Source organism: Molossus molossus, unplaced genomic scaffold (genome assembly GCF_014108415.1).
Source record: "Molossus molossus isolate mMolMol1 unplaced genomic scaffold, mMolMol1.p scaffold_m16_p_6, whole genome shotgun sequence".
NCBI classification, from domain to species: domain Eukaryota; kingdom Metazoa; phylum Chordata; class Mammalia; order Chiroptera; family Molossidae; genus Molossus; species Molossus molossus.
In genome coordinates this window covers 87,349,393-87,355,562 of record NW_023425399.1, presented here as the reverse complement: position 1 = coordinate 87,355,562, position 6,170 = coordinate 87,349,393, and the positions used below count along the sequence as shown (strand labels likewise).

The 6,170-nt window shown below is 44.6% G+C and overlaps 1 long non-coding RNA gene across 1 annotated transcript; it reads left to right on the top strand.

Moving 5' to 3' along the window:
* The first annotated feature begins 407 nt into the window (after positions 1 to 407).
* LOC118618274 lies at positions 408 to 5,731 on the top strand. The gene is made up of 3 exons (XR_004957034.1): positions 408 to 511; positions 1,354 to 1,589; positions 5,626 to 5,731. It is a non-coding gene; the product is annotated as an uncharacterized LOC118618274 (long non-coding RNA).
* The last annotated feature ends 439 nt before the right edge of the window (positions 5,732 to 6,170 follow it).

Here is a 6,170-nt window from a genome sequence, read left to right as displayed (position 1 = left end):
AATTGCTTATTCCCAGCGCTTTGGGAGGCATTGGGGGGGGGGGGGGTGTATTACTCTGAAGACAGATGATCTGCACTGTGAGAATCCAAGATATTGCCAAGGTGACAAGCAACATGCAACTTGAGAGGCTGCCTGAGACTCTCCCATTCACCTAGAAGGGTGATGAGACCGGGGTGTCCAGGGTTAACTAAGAGCTGTAGGTTTTCCTCAGGGTGTGGTCCCCAGCTGGCCAAATTCTGTTGGTTCCTTTCAGCTGAGGGTTCTCAAACATAGGGAAAACTGTATGTTTTAATGGCAACTATGAATTGTGTAGATCACACACTTTGTGTTATCTGATTCTGGCCTTTTATTGCCTGAGTGCTGTTTTAGAACTGCAAGTTGTAGATGACTGATAGCAGTGCACTTGATTCTTATCCACAGACATCAGTGAATTTTCTGGAGGGACAACTGTCTCCCTATGTGGAAAAGCCAATTTTGGATTCACTTGCAAGTCCACTCCAGTATTCTTAAGGTATACATGTACCTGTTCTTTGGATTCTCCTTTAAACGGTTTGTAATATCCTATAGGTTTCCTCATTAACAATGAGTCAAATAAAATCTTTCACATGTATTCATTTTATATCTATTAGAGCCAGAGTTTTACCTTTTGTTGATAATTATAGCACAAACTTTAGTTCATTGGAGTCAACCCCAGAACTTCTCACACATTAGGTCTGGTGTGGGGCCCGATAATTTGATTTCTAACAAGCACATGGGTTACACTTTGAGAACTCTGATTTGGCTTCCCCCAAGGACATCCTGGTGGTGACAAGGGATCAGTTGTGGGGAGAAATGAGGTGTCTAACCTTGGGATGTGCAGGGTGCCTCCCAGAACCCCACCGAGACTCCATTTCACAGAAACCAATGGAGAGGAACCCACGTTGGGGGGAGAGCGACCACCGGGCCAACGCTCTGTCCCCAGTGCCCTGGCCCAGCTGTGTGCTTCCATCCTTGTGTAACTACCACCTGTGCCCCTTAAGGCCCAGATGTTCGGAGGTGGACATGTGCCCCAGGAGGAGTGGGAGAGTCGGATCACCCCCTGGCCACCTTGCCTGGATGTCCTTGCTCTTCCTCAGGGCAGTGCCAGTCTCCATGCAGCCCCCCCTCGAGCTAGGGGGCACATCGGGTTGAGCTGGTCTCTAGGACCTGCGACCCAGGGAGGGGCAGGGGGGTATCGTTAGTGGATGAGGCATTAATGAGAATTGGGGTTTGGCTGATAGGTAGCTTGAGCAGGACTCTAAGGAGGAGTCTGAGAGGAGAGGCCTCAGCACCTGGGGAACCCAGGTGTTTCTCATCTTGGGACTCCCCGTCCAGGTGATCTCTCGAGATCCCGCGAGAACTGGCTTTCTCTGGGAGGAGTGGTGGAGGCAGCAGCGCCGGTCCGGGAGTCCACGTTTCTCTGAGCCTCCCCCGATGCTCGGCGCTGGGTGGAGAGCGAGCAGAGCCCGAGCTGTGCCGCAGGGGAGCAGGAGGAGGCGCTGGCAGCCAGGGTCCCTCGGCGAGGTCGAGACGCTTCGCAGGCCGGAGGAACGACTGGCCCCAGGGATGTGGTGAGTACATGGAGTGTGTGTGTCCATGTTTGTTTATGTTTTTGTTGTTTTTTCCTAAAACCTATGCATGAAGTTCACTAAACTGAGCAAACTTTGGTCGGGCTGGATGGGTAGTCCAAGGTGCATATGCGTTCGCACCAGCTGTAGCCTGCGCACTGGTTAGCCGCCTTGGCTTCTGAGGGTAAGGGCTGGGCGATTTTTGTTGGTTGGTTGGTTGTTTTTGGTTCCGTTTTGTTTGTTTGTTTGTTTGCTTGCTTTAACCCAGCTTGTGCTGTGATAAAGTGGGGATTAGCTGTGGTGGAGGCTGTCCAGGGCTGACAGCACAGGGTTTATCTGGTGGGCTCCCATTCAGTTCCTGTGCTGGCTCGACACATTTTCTGATTTAAGAATGTACCTTCCTGTGGCCTTTGACCAGGCTAAAGGTAGGTTTGGTGCCCCGGGAGCCTGTGCTGGTAGCTGGGGGTCCCCAGGGCTCTGGCCATCCTGGGAAGTGATAAGACTCCTGGTCTTACAGGTGAGGGTCTCTCCCCGGATGGGGCCTCCAATGGTCCCATCCTTGCACCTCGTTGACACAGAATACATCCCTTGCTTGCAGAGCCCCTGGGATGAGCCTCATTCCCTGCAAGGCTCCTCGGATGAGCCACTGTCACAATGTGTCTCTAACCGTTGGGTTGGGGGAAGTTTCAAAGAGAATTTGAGTTTGTTTCATAGGTGGCAAGAGCCAGACTCCACACTGAAGTCTGGGTAAAGGTGACAGAACACTTGGTTGGCTCGCTGTCCATTGGTGCTGCTGTTGTCCATTCTTGCTCAGAGATGGCAGGTTGAGAGGTCATCTTGTTGACACGGTTGTAGTGAAGTTGTTTTGATATGGTCTCCTGAGATTAGCAGATGTGGGTGAAGGTGGAAGGGCAAGGATGGGAGGGGGTAGAACTCTTTAGAGGTGACACAAGCAACTCAAATGGGCAAGTGGGCATCAAACACTGAGATTAATTATCTGAGTGGGATGGGGAGGTGTCCATAGACTTACAGGCAAATAATTATTATAATTATGATTATTATAAATACTAATTTATCCATATAAATTAAGAACCTTAAATAGAAAACATAGACAATCACACATTATACATTTATGTAAAAAGTAAACAAACATGTAATTAGAAAAAACAAACAAGAAAAATTACCCAACCCAAATAATAGAGAAAAAAATAACAACAATTGATAAAACAATTAGAAAATTAGCCAGGATGTAGAATTCAACATCATCATCAACCAACAGAATCGAATTAACATTTTTAGAACAGTCTGCCCAACAACATACATTCTTTTCAAGTGCCTATTGAGCATTTACCAAGATAGATCATATCTTGGGTCATAGAGTAAATTACAACAAATTTAAAAGAATGGAAGTCATACAGATTGTGTTTTTTAAACCACAGTGGATTCAAACTAGAAATCAGTAACAGAAAATAAATAAAAAAGTCTTCAAACACTTGGAAACTAAGCGACACACCTCTAAATAATCTGTGGGCCAAAAAGGAAGTCTCAAGGGCAATTAAAAATAAAATTAATTAAATGACAGTGAAAATACAAACATATTAAAATGTGAGACACAGCCAAAGTAGTACTGAGAGGGAAATTCGTAGCACCAAACACTTACATAAGAAAGAAAGTTTCAAATCAATGTAAACGCCCACCTTGAGAAACTAGACCAAAATAAGCTGAAAGCAAGCAGAACAGAGGAAATAAAGATGAGGACAGAAATCAATAAAACTGAAAACAAAAGTAATAGAAGAGACTCAATGAAACCAAAACAGACTCTTTGAAAAGATCAATAATATTGGCAAACCTCTAGCAAGAGTGACAAATTTTTAAAAAGAGAGAGAGAAGAAAAATTAACCAGTATCAGGAATGAAACAGAAACTATCACTACAGACCCTGCAAACATTAAAAGGACAATAAGGGAGTACAACACACTACTCTATACACAAAAGTTTGACAACTTAGATGAAGTGAATCAATTCCTTGAAAAATACAAACTACCAAATTTGCCCCGTATGAAATAGATAATTAGTCCTACAATTATTAGAGATATTGAATCTGTAGTTTAAAATCCTGTAAAAGAAATTTCCAGGTTAAAATGGCTTCACTGGATAATTCTACCGAACATCTGAAGAATTCTATTCTAATGCTGTACAGGCTCTTTCAGGAACACATCTCAGCCCTTTTTATGAAGTCAGCATTATCCTTCTACCAAACTACACAATGATAGTACAAAAAAGAAATGTACTAGCCAGTATCCCTTGTGAATACAGATGCAAAAACTCTCACCCAAACATTAGCAAACAGAAGTTATCAGTCTATAAAGTAATTATACACCATGACTAAGTGGGGTTTATTCCACAGGTGCAATGCTAGTTCATTATTTGAAAATAAATCAATGTAATTCACCATTGTAAGTTGCTGCTGTAACAAATGAACACAAACTAGTAGCTTAAAAACACAAACTTGTTTTAGCATTCTACAAGTCTAAAGTTTCACTGGCCTAAAATCAGGGTATCAGTAGGGCTCTGTTCTTTTCTGGAGACTTTAGGGGAGAATCTGTTTCCAGCTTCTGGAGGCCTCTGGCATTCTGGGGCTCGGGGCCTCCTTTCATCTTCAGAGCCAGCAAAGGCCACTTGAGTCTTTGCTTTTGTTTTTTTGTTTTTTACATCACATCACTCTAGCACTGACTCTTCTGTTACGTGTAAGGATACCTGTGACTGCTTTGGAACCACCCAGATAATCCAGGATAATTTTCCCATCTCAAAGTCAGCTGATTAGCAATCTTATTTCCATCTACAACCTTAATTCTCCTTTGCCAAATAACCTAATATATGCATAGGTTCCAGGGATGAGGACATGACCATCTTTGGGAGCCATTATGCTGCCTATAACATCTGACCCCCTGCCTGCTTCCTGGCCCTGTCTTGGGCCCTTTTCCTTCTCCCAGCTATTCCCTGGCCAGACTGCCTGCTACTGTGTCAGCTTGCTGACCTCGTGTCCATCCCAGGGCCATTGCCCTCGTTGCGTCCCCCACCCCCACTGCGCAACTGCCCATGGCCTGCTCTTTGGTACCTTTCAGGCTCTGGTCAGCTATCCCTTCCTCAGGGAGGCTGTCCACCTGTTGTAGAATGGCTCCCTCCCCTCTGTCACTTTGTCAGCTGCTGTAGTTGTCTGTAAGGCACGTTCTTTATTGTTTACTTGTTTTTTTTAATCTGTCTCTCTGTCCCTGCCCCCCTCATTCTGAGTTATTGAATGGTACGGGATATAGAGGAGGCTCTCAGTCTATAGTTGATGAATTAATGGACAAATAAATGACAATCATCTGCAAATAAGGGCAACAAATTATTGTTCTTGATATTTTTTTGTCTCTCCTTTCTGTTTCATTTCCTAATGCATTGCCCAGAACTTCCTGAACACTGTTAAGGGGTAATGATGCTTACAGGCATCCTTGTTTTGTTTGATTTAAATAGCATAGTCTCTAGGGGTTTCTGTCTAAATAGAACTTTCACTTTTGGTTTGAAATATTAAAGTACAAGAATACTTGAGATATATATATATATATAGATAGATAGATATAGATATAGATATATAGATGTATATATCACATGCTTTTGCAACAAGTTTTTACTAGTAATGTTTTACCAAACAGCTACTGGTCAGATACATGTATAGATTTTTCTCTTGAACCTTAGTTATATTTTGAGACAATCCCAACTTGGTTGCAGTGAATTGTATTTTTAATCCAATGTTGAATTCTCTCTGTTAATATTATATCTAGGGGTCTTGAGTCTGCAATCATAAGGGAGACTGCGACTCTTCTTTTCCCTCCTTAGTTCCTCTGTCTCAGGCCAGCTCTAGGTCCCCTCCACTGCCTGTAGTCTGCTCATCAGCCTTCCTTGGAAGGCCCCAGGTTCAGGCAGTCAGGTGGCCTGGGCTAAGTAACAGTGGAATTACTGAAGAGTAAATCTCTGCTGTTTCTTTTCACTTTTTGCAGTTATACACGTCTCTTCAGGAGAATCAGATTGAGTCATACATTGGGTAAAGGACCAGATTTCTATTCTCCGTCTGGTCCGGCACACGGCTGGGTGCAGCGGCCCCCACCACAGGTATCAGCTCAGCAGAGGCACATGGCGAAAGCAGCAGAAGGGGAAATGGTTTGTTCATGCCATCCGTCAAAGTGTTGTAACTCTCCAGAGAAGCAGGCATTTTAGAGATGACAACACAGGGAGAGACTGAGGGTCTGCTGTAAACATCCCTCAGCTCACCAGTATGTCTGGACCAGTGACTGTGGACCTCAAAGTCCCTGCTCATTACACAATCCCAGACTGTCTCCTTTCATAACTGCCCCCTCCCTCGCTTTGGCTGTTCAAATGGATGTGCAGGGCAAGGTTGCCTGATGTTTTGAAACCTGGCAAAGGCCCAAAGCTGGTGACAGAAAGCAGCCAGAGTAGTCAGGGCAGCTCCTGGCACCCACCCAGCCCTTCTGCCTTCAGATCCCAGCATCTGAACAGGGAGGGGTGGGAGAGGCCAGTCCTGAGG